A 23005-nucleotide genomic window follows, 5' to 3' on the forward strand; every position below is an offset into this window, starting at 1 on the left:
GTACATCGCCACACCAGAGACACCCCAGCATGAAGCTCACACACATTCTCACGAGACATCAACCATCCCACAGTGCACAGGCACACTGGTTCGAATTCTAAATGTCTTTACATCCAATATTTAGGGAAAGTGACCTGTGTTTTCAATATTGTAAAACAGTACCAATTTACTAATATTACTGCAAGTAATCCCTGTGACATATGAATATGTGAGGAGTTTGGATCTAAAAGAAACCTTTTTATGGATCTTGTGCGAAACATAAACACTACATTTCTCTGCAGAATGTCTGTTGTAGACTCTCATGCATCAACCACTTTAAAAATAAAGTAAAGAAAAACAGTATTTAAAACAATCTGCTTAAGAATTATTCAAGGTCATTGGGGCAAGACTGCAGAACAAAGCTGGCTCTATCAGTGGGCCTCCTGAAAGCCTTTTGCCCATGCTACAAGAAAATTGAGAGGTGCACTCGGTAAAGTCAATAATACAAAAATTCATAGATTTTGTAAATCTTCTGTTCTTTCTTTAATGTGTTCTTTATTTTCTTTTAAAATACACAGGCACAGCCAACGCGTTTCATTCCCTTTCGTGCCTTGGGAATTTCGTCAGGGCATGCAAAGAATGATCATTCAAGTTCGATGGTCCAAAGCGTGATCGCACCTGCAAGGCTGGTGCTGAAGGATTAGTATTGGTAATATGGTCCCAATGTTCCTGGATAGTGTAGAAGTAACCCGTCAACCAGCGTATGCCACCCCCCCCCCCTCTACACTGATTCTCTAAGGGGGCCAGGATATATATTCGTTTTCCTTTTCACGCACTACTGCAGCCAATTTGTGGTACTACGACCGGATACCCCTCCTGGAACGTTACTTCTAATTGTACAAGTTCAATGTCAGCTCTGGGTTTGAGTATCATAGCATCTGATGGTTTGTACTCTGCCTGCAATGTATCATGGGCATGTTTAATTTCGCTATCTACGTTCTGGGCGTGAAAACTACAGGATCACGTTGGTCAAATTGGTCTCAGTACTGGCGGATGGAGGGGGCTATTTTAACTGTCACCAACACAAACTGTGGCTGCGACCTTCAGTCACCCGGCGATGTTGTGAATGCGTGTCGCCATCTTGGTATTGGTGGCAGCACGCAAGCAGCGGGGCTACTGGGTGTCCCGTATTGTTCAGCTTGTGTCCGATCATGTTCGGAAAACCGCGAGCAGGACGGAAGTTTAAAGTCGACGAGGCACGTTGCGGGGTACTGCTGCTCCGCTCTTTACTCTGGAGAACAGGAATGACGTGGTAAGGTGGTACCAGTGTCTGTTGGCCGCCCTTTTCAAACGTTTAACAGTGTAGTTACTTTTCGAATCAGACAGCTCAGTAACACCCACTTTAGGTGATTACCGAAGTCTGCTGCCTGTAATTCCTGTTGTGCTTTTCAGATGGCTTCATTCAAGCTCCCAGCTAAGTATTGTTGACATTCCCCGAGTTCATTCTTTTAGGGGTCATTACACTTGGGATAAGAAATAAAAAAATAAAAAAAAACATTATAGAGAAGGTGGGCCATTGTGGTATGACATGGTGAGAGGTCACTCACCGGCAAAGCGTTTCATTGTTTTTAGGCATTCATGTGTTTTATTGCCAAGTTCTCAAAAATGTTTTTGATATCTGGGCTTTATTTGTCTGTCTCTGCATTGACAAATGCTTTACATGTCTGGCGTGTAGTCTTGCCTTGTATAACACATGCTACACCATATAGGGCCGCACTTCATTGTTTGGTGTTTTTATCACATGTATACGGCTCCTTGTTCATAATGTTGTGAGGTTGTTACCCTTACAAAATATCTTTCCTTGCGCTACATGATTACATAGCATGTCGCATATCCTACATGGGACTGCTTCCAGGGCCGGATTAGCCCATTTCTTTGGTTTGCCTAGGTACCCTTACATGAGGGGGGTCTTAATGTTTGATGGGTGGTTGTCACCCATCTCTTGGTCTGCAGTTATACACCCTTTCTGAGGGATCGACATATGGGTGGATTTGGTCAGTAACAGCCCTGAAAGTTACTCATCCCTTACAGGTGGGATTATTATACTATGGGCGCTGCTTGCCTATTTTTGTGTGTTGCTTCGGTACCCTTACTCTAGGGACTTTGTAGGAGAGTAGGATCTGCTTACTATGACTACCCCCACTTTTTGCTGGTGTTTCACTGTTTCTCAACTTTAGTCTGGCTGGGGCCCTGCTATTCAGGACCCCAGCCTAGCTGCTTCCTCTCTAAAATAATTGCATGTACTTTAGGTACACTCCAGATTGGTTATTGGGTTACCCTTGTGAGTCCCTAGTATATGGTACCTTAGATACCAAGGGCATAGGTACCCCAGAGGCCTAGCAGGGGCTGAACCATGTATTATGCCACCCCTGGGAAACCTTCCAAAATGGCACCACATGACTACTACTGCAGCCTGGGTAAGGTGATGCATACACTCCTATGGCAGGCCTTATCAATCCTGAAGGCAGAGTGCTTGATTTTGTGTGAATGGGTGCCCATGCATGAGCAGGACCACTCTGCAGCTTTCGGAATCTATTCTCTGAGGCTGCTCTGTGATGCAGCAGACCATATACTGTGAATTATAACCTTGCGGTAAATGCTAACTTTGGAATGGCTGCATGGAAACATATTGTGTTTGGTGTGAAACACTTTGGAATCCCTACCCCCCCCCCCCCCCCCAGTCCTGGGGCGGGGGTAGAATTCCACCCTTCTAGAGGGAGAGACATGTACACACTGACCTAACCGGTAATAGTTTAAAAGAACCCTAGCATCACAAAATGGATGCTACAGACACGGGTCTGACCTTATGCTGCTGGACGTAACTCCAGCAGGGGAGGCCTGGACAATAGGTTTCCTGTCACAGGGAGGTGTAACCACCTCCCAGACAAGCTTTAGTGTATTGGGGCTGGGTGGGTGCATTCAGAGAATGCTTTTCAGGCAGTGCTGAGGGCACACTTGGTGTCCCTGTGCATACCCAAGTTCAAACCGGTTGCAAGGACACTCAGCCCCTGCTCTGTCGCGAAACTGGACAAAGGAAATGGGTGTAATCACACCTCTTTCCTGACCCTCCCATAGGTGGGTCCCAAGAGAATGTCCAACCCCCTTTCTTAGTATAAGTATGGGACCCCAGTCCTTAGGACTTTAGATTACACCTGGATGAAACTCTGCAACATATATCCTGGACCTTTGACATTCTACACGACTAGAAGATGGAAGAATCTCCCTTGGGGTCAAGGAGTGACTCCCCTGTTCAAACAGGCACCAAAGAAGCATCTCGCCAGTCTGCATTTGCGAACCTCCTGCTGGACGCCAAAGTATTTGTGACTCAGGACATGGACTTCCATACTTCTCAGAAGCCGACACAAGATCAGAGCAAAGCTCAGACCCGCAGCCCTCACGAGTGACGTGGAACCGGAACTCCTGGACACTGTGCACATTTGCAAGTGCATCAACTTCACAAGCTTTCCTGAAGTTGTGCATTGGGCTAATTGTAGTCCAAGTCCCAAGCACCATCTGCACCGAAGATAGTGGGCCTACACTCCACGAGTGTTCCGTGAGCCGCCTTCTAGCATTTCCATTCAAGGCTCCTTCGCCAACCCTGGTCCGTCGACTGGTGGGTCTCCATGAAACTCTTCTTTCCTTTGGGATTTCCTGGTTGCTCCAGACGTGCCCTGACTCCCCACCGAGTGGTGAGTCACTCAGACCTTGCTGGTCTGCACCAAAGCCAATCTTTGCTTTCTGCGTGGGTTGCTGTTGCCAAGGCTTGTTGGGTCCAATCCGGAAACTGACACTGCAGCACTCAACATCCTTTGTGGGACAGCTCGAATCCAGCATCTAGTCATCGTCGATGCCTCCTGGTCCTCGCGGCTGAAGAGTCAAGCTTCACCTTCTTCACCTGTTATCATCCAACATCGGTGGACATCCGCTCGTCGCCTTCCTGGTCACTGGCTAGTGACCCAGACTCTGTCCTCTCTGCTTTCAGGTTCTTCCCATCCTTGATCCAGGCTTGGATCCCTCCGGACACTTTCGACTTGGTCGCCAGCAGTACTTTGCAGAGGATCGCCATTGAAATCGATGATGAAACCAGACACCAAAAGACACCTATGCACCCGGCTTCCCTGGGTGAGGTAATTTGAGTACTCCGGTGCTCCCGTGAGTATTGACTCTACAACTGCCTAGTTCTAAAGGGATTCGCTCCATGTCCTCTTCTAAGTGTCCTTAATCTTTAAAATTCCAACCGTGACTTTCCCCATAGACGTTAATGGTGATTCGCGGCTGTGTTTAGACACTGCACGCATCCCCGTGGGTCCCCTGTGTCACTACCTTGTGTGGTTCCTGGTGGCCCCAGTGGTTCTAAAGGCTCTAGGCCTTGTATCTATGTCAGTCGTGGTTCTTATACCACTTTCTTCATATATGGTTTGGTACACCCCTAGGGCTCAACGTATATTGTGCTAATTTATTGTGTGTTAAATAAGTTTACTGATTGTACTTTTGCCTCTAGCCCCATAAAGAGACTAGAGGGATGTGTTTAGAATAAATACAGATATTGTATATATATATACCTGGTGTGTATCGCCTTTCATGTGGTCATTCATGAGATTATCGACTGGTAAAACAAGCTGCTTTACATTTCTTCAAGACTTAGCCTGAAGGCTGCTCTCCACAGCTACCACTAGGATAGCTTTCTATATAGGTTGTCTTTAAACCTGCCATCAATAAGGGTCGTTTGGACTGGTGCAAGGTGCCCACTAGAATAGTGGACAGCATATGCCAGGCCAACTTCTCACAGACTTCACAATGCTTTATATGTTTTAGTGGTTGTTGACATGCATTTCTTGATCTTATGTTACTCACAATTACGTCAGGAGATCACTGTATGGGTGTATTTCACCTGTATTTGAATTGCGCGTCTCACTTCCTTACACGAGGGACGGGAATGGGTATTAGTCCCATATCTATGCAGTACATCACGTGACCCTTGCATGAGGGGTGGCTCAACGAGTGTCAGTCCCATTTACACGGCTTACATTAACAAGCATTGGAAATGCAATAGGTCTCTGATTTATTTGAGTTAGAGCAAATGGCATTGTAAATGGCAATGTCTTTTCACCATGTGTTATGGAGTGTATGCATGTGGTGTGCAGTGGAATTATGTGGGTTGGATTGGAATTGTAGCAATGGTGGCATGCTGCGCTTTAGATGACTATGTTTAAAAGTAAAGTGTGCAATACTGCGATTGCTACAATAGTTAATTGTAGATGCGTTAACAATTGATTGTGTACTGATGGCTGGTGGTGTGTGTGCCTGTAGAAATTGTGCAGTGATGGCTGGTGGTGTGTATGCCTGGTGGAAGTGTATACTGCTGGCTGGTGGTGTATGCCTGGTGAAAGCGTGCACCCTGCATACTCACACACTGCTGGCCCTGGACACCCACATACTGATCACCCTGCATACTCACATACTGATCACCCTGCAAACTTACACACTGCTCACCCTGCATACTCACATACTGCTCACCCTGCATACTCACATACTGCTCACCCTGCATACTTACACATGGATCACCTTGCATACTCACACACTGCTCACTCACACACAGACATACTGATCACCCTGCACACTCATGCACTGCTGGCCCTAGACACCCACATACTGATTACCATGCATACTCACACACTGCTCACTCTGCATACTTACACACTGCTCACCCTGCATACTCACATACTGCTCACCCTGCATACTCACATACTGCTCACCCTGGATACTTACACACGGATCACCCTGCCAACTCACACACTGCTCACTCTGCACACTCACACACAGACATACTGATCACCCTGCACACTCACACACTGCTGGCCCTGAACACCCACATACTGATCACCCTGCATACTCACACACTGCTCACTCTGCACACTCACACACTGCTGGCCCTGGACACCCACGTACTGATCACCCTGCATACTCACATACTGATCACCCTGCATATTCAAACACTACTCACCCTGCATACTCACTCTGCTCACCCTGTATACTCACACTCTGCTCACCCTGCACACTCACACTCTGCTCACCCTGCACACTCACACTCTGTCTCATCCTGCACACTCACACACTGCTGGCCCTGGACATCCACAAACTGATCACCCTGCATACTCAAACACTGCTCACCCTCCATACTCAAACACTGCTCACCCTGCATACTCACACTCTGCTCACCCTGCATACTCACTCTCTGCTGGTCCTGCACACTCACACACTGATGGCCCCAGACACCCACACACTGATCACCCTGCATACTCAAACATTGCTCACCCTGCATACTCACACTGCTCACCCTGCATACTCACACTCTGCTTGCCATGCACACTCACACACTGCTGGCCCTGCACACTCACACACAGCTGGCCCTGGACACCCACATACTGATCACCCTGCATACTCACACTGATCACCCTGCATACTCACACTCTGCTGGCCATGCACACTCTGCTGGCCATGCACACTCTGCTGGCCCTGCACACTCACACACTGCTGGCTCTGGACACCTACATATTGATCGACCTGCACACTCACATACTGATCACCCTGCATATTCAAACACTACTCACACTCTGCTCACCCTGCATAATCACACTCTGCTCGCCCTGCACACTCACACAGTGCTGGCCCTGGATACCCACATACTGATCACCCTGCATACTCACATACTAATCACCGTGAATACTCAAACACTGCTTACCCTACATACTCACACTCTGCTCACCCTGCCTACTCACACTCTGCTCGCACTGCACACTCACACACTGCAGGCCCTGGACACCAACATACTAATCACCCTGCATACTGATCACCCTGCATACTCAAACACTGCTCACCCTGCATACTCAAACACTGCTCACCCTGCATACTCAAACACGGCTCGCCCTGCATACTCACACACTGCTCGTCCTGCATACTCGCACACTGCTCGCCCTGCACACTCACACACTGCTGGGCCTGGACACCCACATACTGAACACCCTGCATACTCACATACTGATCACCCTGCCTACTCACACTGCTCACCCTGCATACTCACACTCTGCTGGCCCTGCACACTCACACACTACTGGCCCTGGACACCCACATACTGACCACCCTACATACTCACATACTGATCACCCTGCTGAGGGGGCAGTTGTATGGCATAAAGTGCAGTGGCGTACAGTAGAGCAGTGTAGAGTGCAGTCGCTTAAAGTGCAGTGGAGGGGTACAGAGTAGAGGCGTTTAGAGTACACTTGCCTAGAGTAGAGTGGTGCAGAATAGAATACAGTGGTGTGGAGTTCAGTGGTGCAGAATAGACTGACACAGAGTGTATTGGCATAGAGTGCAGTGGCATAGAGTAGAGTGGTGCAGAGTAGACTACAGTGACAGAGTGCAGTGCCATAGAGTACAGGGTAGTTGGTGGGAGGGAAAAGAAGTGACATAGAAGGGGGAGGTGAGAGGGAATAGAAGCTGTATGGACGGTGATATGCGAGATGGGCTAAAACACAAGCACTTATATGGAATGCTTGAACACAAAGTAAAAAGTAGCTCCAAAAGAGTGAGCAGTGAAAGGACTTAAGCACTTGGTCCATGTACAAGGGGAGGGCAAAACACAAGAGGACAGGACACCCGCATGCATCCTGTGTGTTAGAAATGGGGCTCTGTAGTTGGCAATGGTTTGAACCTTTGTCCACGTAGGGACCCTTCTTCCTAGTCGGGGTAAGGGGAATACACTTCTAAAATAACCCCTGCTCACCCACTTGGTAGCTTGGAACGAGCAGGCATGTTTATCTAAGAGGCTATGTGTAAAGCATTTGTGCACACATACAGTAATACAGTGAGAACACTACAGATGGACACCACACCACTTTAGAACAAGAATGGACTAGATTCTCGAATAAGGAATAAAAGGAACACTGCCTACGGTTATAAGACATGGACAATGAAAATAAACATGAAGAGCAGACAATCCAATGCCCCTAAAGCAGAAACATTGCAGCGCTTACTTCGCAGCTAATTATTAACCCCGAAATATGTATTGAGCTTTTAAATGCCAGCCTGTAACTGCGAGGATGCATGCGATCAGGTGCTTTACGTAACGGTTATCACATGCCTCGTGGGCCTTGGCCGAGTACTTGGTATAGAGGTACATGCCTACCCGGGAAAGTGCGCGCGGTCACAGGCAACGAGGAAATCGAACAAGTGCTGAAAGACAAGACAAGCATGGCCCCGATGTGCAGCGTTTACCTTGCGGGAGCGAGCACAATAATTGCTAAAGATGGCGCCGCTGCTCGCTCCCGCACGGGAAATGCCAAACATGCACAAGTGCCCATAGAGAGCAATGCAAAACATGCACAAGTTTTACCAAAGTGCTGAGCGATGCCAAGCAGTCTCTCTAAACAGCGCTTGCGCGCTGCGTAGGCGAGACCTAAAAATTATTGTGGAGGTTAATCTCAACAACTTTACACAACCCTAGGTTGTAATGCACTTTTCACTGCAGATTTGTGGATCAGATCTAAAAACAACCCCCTCCGCTGCACTGAACCGCTCACCAAAGTCCACGTTTCCGCCCTGCAGTTGTACCATGGGGTTGCCCAGGAGGCCCCCTGCCCTGCAGAGGTCGTCCCCAGGAGAGGGTGACCAGACATCTTTGGTTCCCCAAGACAGTCCCAGTTTTCAGAGGACTGTACCAGTGTCCCCACGCTTTCCTTAATTTTAAATACATGACCCGGTTTTTGGGGGAAAAGGTTAAGTCATCCTGTTAATGTTAATGTTAATGTTACAGAGGTCTTGTATAGCGCGCGGCTACTCCTAGGAGTGTCCCGGCGCTTTGATGTAAACCTGCAGTAGAAACACAACACCACAAAAGAAAGGGAGCGGAAAAGAACGTATTTAAAGAGCATAGAGCCAAGTTTTCAGGCCCTTCCTAAAGGTCAACAGATTGGAGGTACTCCACAATGCCACTGGCAGAGTATTCCAAAGCTGTGGTGCCAACAGCTTGAAAGATCGGCCCCCAATGCGTGCCTTCTTTACTCGGGGGACCACGGCCAGGGAAAGAGACTCGGATCTGAGGGAACGGGTAGGGTGATAAAAGGCTAGCCTCTTCTGGAGATATTTCGCTCCCGTGGCATAAAGAGCCATGTGGGCCAGGGTCAAGGCTTTAAAAGCTATCCGCTTCCGGACAGGCAGCCAATGAAGTGACTGCAGGAGGCCAGAGGCTCTGACTCGCCTGAGCAGGCCAAAAATGGCCCGCGCAGCCGAGTTCTGGACCACCTGCAGCCGTTGCAGAAGATACTCTGGCAAGCCGAGATAAAGGACGTTAGAGTAGTCCAGTCTCGAGCCAATTAAGACCTGGACCGAAGTCTTCCTATGATTTTCCGGAAGCATCGGCAAAAACTTGCGGAGCATCTTCAAGAGGCCAAAGCATGTACCTGTAAGGCCCAAGATCTGTGATCTCAACGACAGACCATTGTCGATCTTGATCCCCAGATTCTTGGCTAGCTGGGAGGAACCTGCTGGAGGGAACATGTTGTTATAAAATAAGGGTTGACCCAATGGTACTGGGACCTGGGTATTCAATGCTGTGTATAAAGTGGTCCCAGTCTAAAACACATTTTAAACCCTAATTCGGTGAGCGACTATGCCTCACTTCCACGGGATCTACAATCTGTACCCGGACTCGATGGAAGTTTAGAACCGGCATTCAATGCCAGCGCCACAACCAGTTGCGGCCAAAAGTTACCCGAGAAGTATATCCCGATATCGATCAACAACGAAGTGCAGCCCATGAAGCTCTGGTCGAGCACACGAATCTTAGGTTCATGCGCTCTACCTCTTCATTCAAGCCCTCCGGCCCATCTTTTACTGTAGACGGTGCCACACGACACAGGTGTGGTTCTTAGGTGCCCTTGTTCACCATCCCACCCCCACCTGTCCTGAAGAAGATCCCGCAGTAGGGCAGGATTCATCCTACACCTTTTGGGGTCGAAACGTCGACATACCTTTCTTCTCCTACCCTTCTGACAACAGAACATTTAGTGGCTGTGTTTTTGTGCTTTTCGGATAGGATTATCAAATGTGTAAATATTTCAATGCCGATGTATATATGTCAATGTGGTACTGAACTTTAAATCTATATAAGACCACCTGTTAATATTTCTATAATTTGCTTTCACTTTCACACTATCCCAACCACGGTTCCCTCCCTCACTTGTCCTTCTTTTCCCACGCCCCTCTTTTTGGGCATTGAGACTAAATGTCTACCAATTGTTGATTATTTTGACAACTGATCTGCATTTGAGGATGTATATTAAATAACATCACTCAGAATATTCTGTCTTAAAAAAATTGTTTTGGAATATGTGTACTGTTCCTAAACTGTGATGTGTGTTTAAAATGTGTTTTAGACTGGGACCACTTTATACACAGGAGGGAACATGTTGGCAGGCCACCATTCCTGCCAGTCTGGATCCAACAGGCAGCCGAAAAAGAGTACTTCGGATTTATCCGAGTTGCACTTGAGGCCGTTAAACTGAAACCAGTTAAAAACAGCCTCAAGGCACCCGCGAATACTCTCTCCATCAAAATCCGCTCCTTTCCCACATGTAAAGAGGAGCTGGGTATCATCGGCATAGGAAACGATCTGGGCCCCAAACGTCTCCGCCAGGGCCGCTAAGGGGGTCATAAAGGTGTTAAAAAGAGTCGCGCTCAATACTGAGCCCTGCGGCACTCCGACTCCCAAAGGCGGCATCACGGTACAGCAGGGGGGGCCCAGACCATTTGTCGGCGGCCAGCCAAAAAAGATCTAAACCAGCTGAGCACCGTCCCCCTCAGACCGATCTCATGAAGTCTGACGAGGAGACCCTCATGGGGGACGGTGTCAAAGGCCGCCGACAGGTCCAGCATCACAAGCATAGCTTTGCCTCCAGAATCCAGAACCTCCTTAATTGCTTCCGACACTTCCAGAAGCGCCGTTTCGGTGCTTTAGTTGGTACGGAAGCCGGATTGGGTGGAATGCAGCAAATTGTGAGATTATAAAAAAGTGGAGAGCACAGAATGTACATGCTTCTCCAGGATCTTAGCAAAGGCGGGCAGGAGAGAGATGGGCCTGTAGTTGGAGAAAGCTTCTGGATCTAAACCGGGCTTCTTAAGTAGAGGAATGATCATCGCCTGCTTCCAGGCCTGCGGAACCCCACCCCACCCCCCCTTCAAGGAGAGATTCAGAATGGGGTTCACCAGAAGAGAATTTAAAAGTATATTCTTGTTAAGTAATGTATCTGTTTCAGACAGGGCAGGAGGAGGTAATGGCGTGCATGCAGCAGCAGAGGGGAGGCAGTGAGGAGGATTGGGAGGGGGCTCAGAGTAGAAGCCCTGTCATGAGCTAATGTTATAAAAGTGTAACTTGTAAATCTTATCTTATCTTAGGTGCAATTTGTAAAGCGCACTGACGCCGAAGCTTCCTGGCGCTGATAGACAGAATGGGTGAGGAGGGAGCATAAGTGGCGGAGTTCTAGCTAAGGGAAGGGAAAAGGTGAGTTTTTAACAATTTTCTGAAGTTCAGAAGGGAAGGGGAGGATTTGATTGAAAGAGGAAGGAGATTCCAAAGCACGGGAGCTAGGTAGGAGAAACGGCGACCGCCGAATTTCTTGGTTTTGTTTTTAGGAGTGACTAACAGATCACGGTGGGCTGATCGGAGGTTACGCATTGGACAGTGAGGACGGATGAGAGATTTGAGGAACGCGGGGCCAGAGCAGTGAAGGGCTTTGAAAGTGAGGTATGCCACCTTGAAGGCAGCCCTTTGGTCTATTGGGAGCCAATGAAGGCTGTGGAGCAAAGGCTTGGCTGAATGCCATCTGGGAGTTCCATGAATTAAGCAGGCCGCTTGATTCTGGACAACTTGGAGGCGATGTAACAGGAATTGTGGAAGACCGTGGTAAATGGAGTTAGAGAAGTCCAGACGGGAGAGCACAAGTGAGATGACAGTTTGGGTAAGTGCCGCGGGGGGAAGAAGGTGGCGTACTTTGCGGATCCTCCGAAGTTGGTACATGCAGGATGAGACTACCGCTCCAACTTGGGCTTTGAGGGAGAGTTCGGCGTCAATGATTACACCCAAACTCTTTACTGTTTTTGCTGGGACAGGGGGAGAGCCAAGCTCTGGAGGCCAGAACTGCGGGCCCCAGTGGGCATGACTGAGTCCAGGGAGAAGGAGCTCAGTTTTACCGGGGTTCATAATAAATGTGTGGATTAATACCCACGCACACTTACAAGGCTACACAAAAAACAGGCTAAAGGCTTTAATCCTAAATTTAACTCTGCCTGTCCCTGTTTTTGCTTCTCAACATCTGGTCACCCTACTCCTAGGACCCCCCCAACGCACACATTACACTTGGGGTCTGAGCTGCAGCAAAGTGCCTCGTGCCTCGGTGCCCAGGGCAGCACATCGCGTGTCTCGGTGGATCACAACAACACGGTGAGACGGCAGCGGGCCGGACAGGGCCCTAAATCATGGATCCATAAAAATACATCGAACAGCAGGAGCAGGCCGAAGCGACTGCGCCGATCCTAGTGTGAACTGAGTGGAAACAAGGCCCAAAACTCTCATCCCACAATCACCCGGGCGGCTGCTGTCAGTGCGACACGCACGGCCTGTTTATGTAGCGTCTAAGGGGGACAGCTGTCAGTGAGACATGCGCAGCGTATTTGTGTAGCACCTAAGGGCGGCTGCTGTGCGTGCTGCGCGCACGGTCTGTTTACGCACGGCCTGTTTACGTAGCGCCTAAAGGCGGCTGCTGTCAGTGCGACACGCACGGCCTGGTTATGTAGCGCCAAACAGCGGCTGCTGTCAGTGAGTCACGCACGGCTAATTTATGTAGCGCCTAAAGACGGCTGCTGTGCGTGTTGTGTTGCGCCTAAAGGTGGCAGATGTCAGTGAGAATCCGCACGTTTTTCTGTAGCGCCTTATAACACCGGTTCTCAAGGATAAACAGCACGAGTTGTCCACGCTGGGTCCTAAACTAGCCCCAGCAGCTGTGGGCAGTGAGTTGAGTCTCCCGAGGGAGGCCCGGTCACTGGTTGTCTGCGGTGGAATTTACCAAGAGACAAGGGCAAGAACTTTCTCAAAACAGCGCCTTGACGCGCACCAGGGGTAGCGCTGTGCTACGTGAACGCCGGATACAGTGTGCAGGCCATTGGGTGATTATTCAGCAGGACCTCGTGACACAAGCACAGGGGTATATCTTTGCAGGGGGGGGGCAATTTTTGCACGTATGTACCTGGACGCACGTCTGTAGTGCCCCCTGGCGTGCACTTCATCAGGTGTATATCAAAGTGGAAGGTGGAGTTGGCCACGATCGCCGTTTATTAGAGGACGGATAAAGAGGCTGGAAGTGCCACCTCAAGATCCAGAGCCCGTGGTGCCTAGAAGGTCCTCCCACCCCCTCCGCTGGCTCTGGCCTGATACAGACGTGCTCCCCCCGGGCGGAAGACCCAGAGCCGGCCACGGGAGAGCAGCCTTGAAGCCAGCCCGGCTCCAGGAATTTTTAATTGGGTGGGCCAAGGACGCATTTGGGTGGGCAACTGCGGGCTCGATTTGTCGCATATATGTCTAGGCAGGCCTGCTTAAGGGCCCTTCTTTATCTCTTCTTAGTCTTACAAGGCCCAGTAAAACTCACTTTTTTCCAAATCTCTTTTTAATATCACCCACAAAAAGTGTTTTTTCCATGTAATGTTCCTTTGATGGGAAGAGGAGGTTTCTGAGGTGGGAGTATCAGGCAAGTGACACTTCTCGGGCTCCCTTTGTGCGAGCCTTCAGGGAGAAACCCTCTTCATTACTACCCCCACCTGACCACGGACTCTGCAACGCACCCCCTTACAAGCTTGATTAGTCACTATTCCTCTCCAGTGCCCCTTATCTCACAGATGACCTTGGGCCCCGCCCCACATCAGGCACCATCTCCCGGTAAAAATGTTAGTAAAATCACCTTCATACTTAAAACATTGAATAGAGCAATAAATATAATTAGCACACACTTTAAAGTATGTTCCACAGTGGCCCTTATGGCCCGACTGCTAATTAAATAAACAAAAACAGAAAGGCCATGACAGGGCAGGCTTCAGCGCTGATGCAAAAGTCTTTTTTGGCGCTGCACCAAAAACCTCTTTCACCGTAAATACCTTTACTACCACCTCCCAACAGTGTACCTCATCCATCCATGCCCCCCCCCCCTAATGACCTCTTCCTCGGATTCCCTCACTGCCACACGCCACAAGTGCCCCTCATCTCCCCATAGCCCCTCCCCTTTATGACCTCCTCCTCGGATTCCCTCACTGCCACCCTCCCCCAGTGCCCCAGTCTCTCTGTAGCCCCTCCCCCTCATGCCCTCCTCATCAGACTCCCTCACTGCCACACTCCACCAGTGCCCCTTATCTCTCTGTAGCCCATCCCCTCATGACCTCCTCCTCAGACTCCCTCACTACCACCCTCCATCAGTGCCCCTCATCTCTCCCTAGCTCCTCCCTCCACCCCATGACCTCTTCCTCGGATTCCCTCACTGCCACCCTCCAACAGTGCCCCTCATCGCTCCATAGCCCCTCCCACCTCCTCAGATTCCCTCACTACCACCCTCCACCAGCGCCACTCATGTTTACGTATCCCCTCTCTCATATGAATTTAATTTGTTGTATAGCGCTGCTCATATCAATGTAGTGTGTGTCAGTACTTTACAGCACGCACACACTTACAGAGACAATGAATCATACAAGTATGTAAATCAGTCTACAGGGAATGTCACATTAGCCAATGAGGATTACAAGGTGTAGGAATCATATGTCATCCATTCTGGTGGGCAGTATATTTTAAGAGGGTTTGGTCTGGGGTAACACAACCTTAGGATTTAAAGAGTATTCCATGGGGGTCAGCTTTACTGATAAAAATTTATATCTGCCCAAACATACTCATTTTAGCAACATTAGAATAATGAAAAGCCTTGGGAAGTTCTAACTATATCACAAAACAAAAAAAGCGAAGTTCTAATTATACCATTCATGTTTGTTTGCAGCTCTTTGGTGGCAGTTCATTGTTCACTGCCTTTTGTTAGGATTGTAACTTCTTAAGTAACACAAGGATCTCTGTGACAAAGGCAGTAACCCACTGAGCTATCCACATAAAATACAGTGCATCTGCATTTCAAAAATGCTAACAGACAAACGATTGCTCTAAAGCAGGATCATTAATCACCAGCTTTATCTGGGCATTTTGTATTGTTTTATTGTTGACCAGCATCGGCTATGATGAAATGATAAAAACTGTTTAAATGAAGCACATACGAAGTATGTGTCCTGCTGGGGCTGTCAGATTTTAAAAAGATTCTCTTACCTACTCCATTAGTCATACTTTGTGTCACAGCCTGATGTGATAAGCAGCTGCGGGGGTCAGGGGGTGACTAGGAATAAACAGACCACTTTATTCCCCTGCTGCACAGAAAAAGAAATATCAACGCAGCAGGGCCGTAGGCAAAGGTTACCAAAGGTTACCTTTGCCAAAGAAAGGATTTGTCCCCTTTCACCATGCAGAGATGAAGGGGTAAAAAACTAAACAAAGCCTCCTTAACATGTAAATGGTCTTTTCAAGACCTGTTAAGTACTTTGGTGCGGCTGCGATACTCTCAAACTGTCTGTGTGTGTGTGCGCGCCCGGGAAGCTGTCTCCCCGGGCTGACACACAGGGCCTGTGCGTTGCACGCCTGCCTTCAAGCCCTCACTGCAAGAACCAAGGCTCCTGTTTGGGTGGGCCAGGCTCATCTTTGGGTGGGCCTGGCCCACCCGGCCCACCCGCTAGAACCGGGCCTGCTTGAAGCCCCCACGGCCTGGGGGCGACCATGCAGAGAACCTCGGCTGCTCGACTGGAAGGGATCGTGTAGGAGGAACACATAGGCCCCTCTGCCCACACCCCTTCTGCCTAGGTAGGTACCATACCTCACAAGCGCCATGAAGCCCCCCGGCCTGGGTGCGACCATGCAGAGAACCAACCCCGGCTGCTCGACAGGATGGGAACGTGTAGGAGGAACCGAGGCCCAAAAGTCTCATCCCACAATCACCGGGGTGGCAGCTGTCTGTGCCACACGCACAGCCTTTTCATGTAGTGCCTAAGGGGGGCAGCTGTCAGTGAGACACGCACGGCGTATTTGTGTAGCGCCTAAGGGTGGCTGCTGTGCGCACGGTCTGTTTACTCATGGCCTGTTTACGTAGCGCCTAAAGGCGGTTGCTGTCAGTGAGACATGCACGGCGTATTTATGTAGCGCCTAAAGACGGGTTCTGTGCGTGTTGTGTAGCGCCTAAAGGTGGCAAATGTCAGTGAGATCCGCACGTTTTTCTGTAGCGCCTTATAACGCCGGTTCGCAAGGATAAACAGCTTGAGTTGGCCACGCTGGGTCCTGAACTAGCCCCAGCAGCTGCAGCAGTGAGTTGAGTCTCCCGAGTGGAGGGTGTCTGCAGCGGAAGTTACCAAGAGCCGAGGGCAAGTACTTTCTCAAAACAGCGCCTTGACGCGCACCAGGGGTAGCGCTGTGCTACGTGAACGCCGGATACAGTGTGCGGGCTATTTGGTGATTATTCAGCAGGGCCTCGTGACTCAGGCACGGGGGTATATCTTTGCACGGGGGGGCAATCTCTGCACGTATGTACCTGGACGCACGTCTGTAGTGCCCACTGGCGTGCAAATCATCAGGTGTATATCAAAGTGGAAGGTGGAGTTGGCCACGATCGCTGTTTATTGGAGGACGGATAAAGAGGCTGGAAGTGCCACCTCAAGATCCAGAGCCCGTGGCGCCTAGAAGGTCCTCCCACCCCCTCCGCAGACACTGGCCTGATGCAGACGTGCTCCCCCCAGGCGGAAGTCCCAGAGCTGGCCACGCGAGACAACCTTGAAGCCCCCACAGCCTGGGGGCGACCATGCAGAGAACCTGGGCTGCTCAACTGGATGGGAACATAGAGGAGGAACACATAGGCCCCTCTGCCCACACTCCTTCTGCCTAGGTAGGTACCATAAGTCACAAGCGCCTTGAAGCCCCCCCGGCCTGGGTGCGACCATGCAGAGAACCAACCTCTGCTGCTCGACTGGATGGGAACGTGTAGGAGGAACCGCTACCTGGGTGGGTGCAGCGCGCCACAAGCGCCTCCACCCACATTGTGCGCTGGAGGAAGCGCCGGGAGTGGAGCCCTCCTGGGACCACCAGTGACAGCCTGACCTCAGCCCTCGACGCCCTCTCCAGGACAGGCCTCTTCTTCACACTTCCGGCTCCCTTGACGTGTGGGTGGTTTCGGGGGTGACTGTGTGAGGGGGTGAACGAACGGAGCCCGATGACCTGTGCGCCCCACCCCCGAAACCCTCACCGCAATCCCATCACCATAGGCCGGGCTGCATGGGGGTGCAGTGCGTGACGTGTCCTTCCGCCTGTCGTGGACGTGTTCATCGAGGCATTACATTCATAACGCACTCTTCTTCGACTGAGCACGTGTGACGCTTGCTCTGACCATGCTCCAAACTAAAGAACAAAATATGATGACGTCAGTCACCTTTTGATTCTGGCAAAACCTGGATTTCCTCTGTGGGTGTGTACTTTATAGATTCGGAAAGGTTGTGCTCATGTACACGTGTGAACTGTAAGTCACAAATGCAAAGCGGACATAAATCCTGCTTTTATCAAAACGAGCTTGGCCTTTGCGTTTTTTCGGAGTATCCTTTGAGGCCTACCACCGCCCTGTGTACCAAGCACGCTCTTGTGAGTCGAGCTGGATCGCAAAAGCGCCACTGCGAGCATATGTTTTGTCAAGCCGCGATCATTCAAAACATATGGCCTCTAGTGCGTGTAACAGACACCAATAGGCCATAGGTGGAGCTACGCGACCGCCTATGGCCTATGAGTGTTCTGTTTAAAAACAGCATGCACCCGAAGGCCAATGAAATTGGACATTGGATTCCACAACAGCACGAGCGTTGTGGAATGCAAGGTCCATTTTCAAATCGCCCGGAATAGGCTTGTGCTGCGCAACACTGCATGCGCAGTGTACGCTAGGCCCGAGACCTTAAAAACCCTTACACGAGGGATGACTTTATGGGTTACAGTCCCATTTCTGCAAGTGTTTGACCCTTACATGAGTGGTGTCAAGATGGGTTTTAGTCCCATTTTCACAGCATACATTTCTATTCCTTCCATGAGGAATCCTGTCTACCCTGTTTTTTTCTTCCCCTTGTATTAGGAATTGAATTCTCGGGGTGCGTGTCACCCGTTGCTACACGTTACGATTGAAAAAAAATGTGGTTTCTTAATTGTTCAGTCCCTCTCGAGATGTTGTATTTTTGCTTGCATCCCTGGGTTCTGAACTATTTTCTTCATGTGTACATTTTTGCGTACAGTTTTTCCCACTTAGTATTGTTTATTTTAGTTACCATTCAAAAGGGGGAGGATATGTTGTATCCTGCCTTTGCATTAATGTTTCTCCTATCTTACCTGGTACCTAGCTGCTCAGCCAGTGTGAGTGCTGTGAGTGCAATGTTGGTGTGATGGAGATGTTTGGAATGTTTGGGTGTCTGTGTGATGCGGTGTGACAGGTGAAGATGGGCTGAGAAGCAGGCAGGGTACTCCTGGTGGGGGCTGCTTTACATGGAAACCATCCTGTAACTTATACTTAATAAGGAAACTACAAAGGCACAACTTGTCTACGTCCGGTACGTCACAACACTTTCAGTCAATAGTCTGTCTTCTAGGGCGTTGATACCCTCCACCTGTGTGTCTTCAGGTATGTCAATCTGAAGGGTGTAGTGTCTTATGTCCAAAAGAGCATGGGATTCTTATAGTCCCTAACGGACTCCGTAGTCTAGAGACGTAAGTGATTGGGTGTGGTTGGTAAAATTCATGGTGCATTATGTGTAAGTTAATGGTTGCACTCTAAAGAATAAAGGCATGTTACAATGAGCTCCGTGTATGGAGGGATTCATCTACATGCTAGTGGGCTGGGGAGGAAACTACAACAGGTGATGAGATAGGGGATACGTAAACCCTGCTACCCAAAGAGTCAGGAGGGCTCTCCCAGAGACTTTGCAAAGGTCCAGCAAACTGCTTGTGCGTGCCACTTGCTCCTCAGTAAAAATGAAGAATCAATGGTTGGCATATGTGCCATCAAAGCGCAACTCCCGCCAGTAAGAGACCTTCAAAGAAAGTGAAAGCCCCATGGAAAGTTTAATTTATTGTTGGTCAGAAAATTACTAATACGACTAAGATAAGAAGTGCAACGCAACAACTTAACACAGAGCCGTCATTCATACAGTGCGATAATACTAAAGGCAGTGACAAACAGGTCCAGACAGTGCAATAAGCAGCAACAGTGAGGTGCACAAGAAAGCTGCGAACAGACATAAATGAGCACAAAGAAGTAATAAGAGGCATAGGTCAACCAAGTGTAAGAAAACGTGAAGGGACGCCAAAGTGCACTGCCTCAGAAACAAGAAACAATCATCTACTTACCAAACATATAGAGTAAAGAGAGTCAACTCACCTCAACGGCAGGGGCTAACTTGGGGTCTGTGCTTGCGAGGCTGACAAATCCTGTCAAACTGACAAAAGAGGCATTGAACGACAGTCATAATAATGCAATCTATCAGCTCTTCCATGGATGCCGAAGAGAGTGTGCAATACAGCAGTGCACCTTATTAAAACCACAGTCCTCTTTCGATGTTGCCAAGAAGCGAATATTGGCGCAAGATGAGCTGTCTGGATAGAAGTTTTTGATTACGTCATTGATGTGCTGGAAGAAGCAGATGACCAAAGGATGGTCAAATTTCTCACAAACGTAGCAGGAAATGGAGTGAAAGAAGTGATAAAGAAAATATCCAAAGGGAAAGAAACTTTGTGCTGTCAAATTAAAGAAACGCTGAACAGCAAATTCAATTAGATGCAGAATGTTGACTATGAAAGGTACATCTTCAATCAAGAAAGACAAAGAGATGGTGAAGCAATGGATGAATTTGTTGAAAGAATTGAAATGCTCATCAAACACTATTAAGTTCAATGAAAAAGCCACTCGTCTCAGAGTCATAGATGGTTGTCTGTCAGATTCCTTCAGACACCGAATGCTGAGACAAATGCTCCGTCTGGATAGTGTGCTCACGGTGGCCAGAGCTGAAAAACGTGCTAACAAACAAGCCGGTAACATAGAGCGCCGGCTGGCACATAGTCAGCATGGGGGGTAATGTGTGATCAGTGCGTTCATGCATGCAAAGTGAGTGGTAAGTGTAAATAAAAAGAAATAACCACTTACCTTGCTTAATGCACAACATCCAATGTCCTCCTCACTTCTTCCGTGTTCTGCTCTGTTTCTATCAAATTACCCTTACCAGTCCTGCTGCTGCTCTCATCAGCATGAGAGCAGCGCCAGGATTGGAGGGAGCGCCCTCTCTCGGCGTTCCAGAGGGCACTGGATGTTTGCGCTTGCTCTAAAATAGCTGTCTTAAGACAGCTAGGTTAGAGTAGGTTAAAGTATGCATATCTGGCTGTCTATCACAATACAACTGGCCAAAAAGACATGTGCACTTTAAATTGAAGTGCACAGCTCACTGCTGCCACTCAGCAGCAGTGGCCCCGCCCCATCTGACACTAGGCGCAGGACGGGTGGATGAAAAATAAAATGGTAATAAACTTTATTGCCATTTTATTTTTAGAGGTAAGCCAACGCTCCTCCGGTCTCACAGAGGAATCGCCCCTGCTAACATGGAGGTAGGAGGAGACCAGAGTAAATCGACATTGAGTATTAAAAGCTAGAAAAAACACAAGGTAGAAGGCTTCAAAGCGTTGTCTCCGAAGAAATGAGACTATGTTTTAGATGAGGATTTCTCTTTCCACATGAAGGTAAATGTTCCACCATTGGACAGATATGCAAAGGCTGCGGGAAAGAGAACTATTTTGTAACAGTTTGAAAAGCAAGAGAAAAACTGAGTGAGTCACGTCGTGAAGACAAAATGGCAGCGATTGCATCACATCATGAAGACAAAATGGCTGCCAGAAAGTTCCAAAAGCATCTCAGTCACGCACACTGAAATAAACGGCAGCATCAGTCAAGGCAAGTGGAAACTGAAAGGCTGATTGTCATCTAAGTATTCGTCAAAAGGTTCTACAATGTCACTGTTGAGCGACAGTGAAGAAGATGGGTGTGCAATGTCAATGCTGGCCGTTGAAAGACATGCACATGTGGGTTTAGCTTCTTGCAAGGAAGAATACAAGTCAAAAAGGATCGACAAGTGAAATCATGAAATTTCTTAGGACACTGTCCCAAAATCAAACTGAAGGTCAATGGCTGCTTAATACCGTTCATTATAGACAGTGGTGCATTGATAAACATAATGCCAGCCAAAAAGTACCTCACCTCGTCTCACATCATCGGAAACCAAAGTTTTCATGTGAGCAGCCTCAACACCATTACAAAGCCAAGGTTCATTCATGCCGGCCATGAAACACAAAAGGATGAAGGTGTAAGCCTGAATCCATGTCCTACAGGGCACTTCACCAAGTGCATGTTTGTTCAGCTTCAGCACTGCTGCTGACACGGGACTGATTTTTGTGAATTGCAATATCAGTGCTCATCAAGGTATAGTGAATCAGTTTCCATCCTTGTTTCATTGATTATGAAAACGTAAGACAATGAAAGTGCAGCTGCACTTTAATTAGGACATTCATACTGTTGCTCAACAACACCATCAAATTGCATTGTATCTACAAGAGGCTGTTGAGAAAGAAATTGAGATTTTGCTAAACATGATATCATGGAGCACTCTAATGGTCTAACTCCATGGGTATTGTTAATAGTGGTGGTACCTAAAAAGGACAATGGAGGGTCTGTGCAAATCTGTGTTGACATGCATCAAGCAAACAAGGAAATCAAAAGAGAACGACTCCCAGGTCCTCACATTGCTGATATAATTACCCAGTTGAATGGCGCCAAGGTCTTTTCGCGCATTGATCTGAACAAAGGATATCATCAGCTCGAACAAGAAGAAAATAGCAGGTACATTACTACCTTTTCAACTCATGTTGACTTGTTCAGATACCAAAGATTGAGTTTCGGAGTGTCTTCAGCTGCTGAACTTTTCCAAGATGTAATTCATTGCCTTATAGAGCCTGTCACAAATGCTTTTAATTACATTAATGATATACTAGTATTTGGGGGGCACATGAAAGCTAACGCCCTTACACAAGTGTGCCTTCTACTTTATGATGCAGGTCTTATGTTGAATGTTGAAAATTGTGAATTTCACAAAACAAAATTAAAATTATTTGGGAACTGTGAGAAGGCACTGCAAAGTGAGCCCGGTCAAAACATCAATCCTAACCCCAACCCCCCTTATCCTTACATTCAGGGCCCATGCACCAACCATAAACACAGGAAAGAGACCAAGACACTAAAACGGACTCTCACCCTTCTACACAGCCCGGAAGAACTACTCCGGACCAGCTCGAACCTTGGATGGGGCGGAGCAACATGGACCGTCGTCCAATCAACTTCGCCAGGAGGGCCCTGGGATAGGAGAAGAGAACAGGAAGCACCCGTAACCAGGAGGGAGGTGCCTACGGGAGAGATGGAGAGAGCCAAGACGGAGTGTAGAAGCAACGGTGGAAGGCGTGGCGATGAACTAGGAAGAGGACGACCTCGGAGACCTCGAGAGCCCCAAGCTGAAGTGTGAGGATTGGTGGACCCCGGAGGACCCGAATGAGCCGCCGCAACTCAGGAGAGTTGCGGCAGAAAGCGGTTCGTAATCCAGGCAGAGGGAAGGGAGGGGATCTGTTTGTGTGTCACCTCGTTACCTTCACCTCCTGGAGACTGGGTTACAGGGGAAACTGACATCGGTTGCGCTTCCCTTTATGGAGTGGCATCTTATCTATAGCCACTATCTA

This window comes from Lissotriton vulgaris, chromosome 9 (genome assembly GCF_964263255.1).
Source record: "Lissotriton vulgaris chromosome 9, aLisVul1.2, whole genome shotgun sequence".
In the NCBI taxonomy this organism is placed as follows: Eukaryota; Metazoa; Chordata; class Amphibia; order Caudata; family Salamandridae; genus Lissotriton; species Lissotriton vulgaris.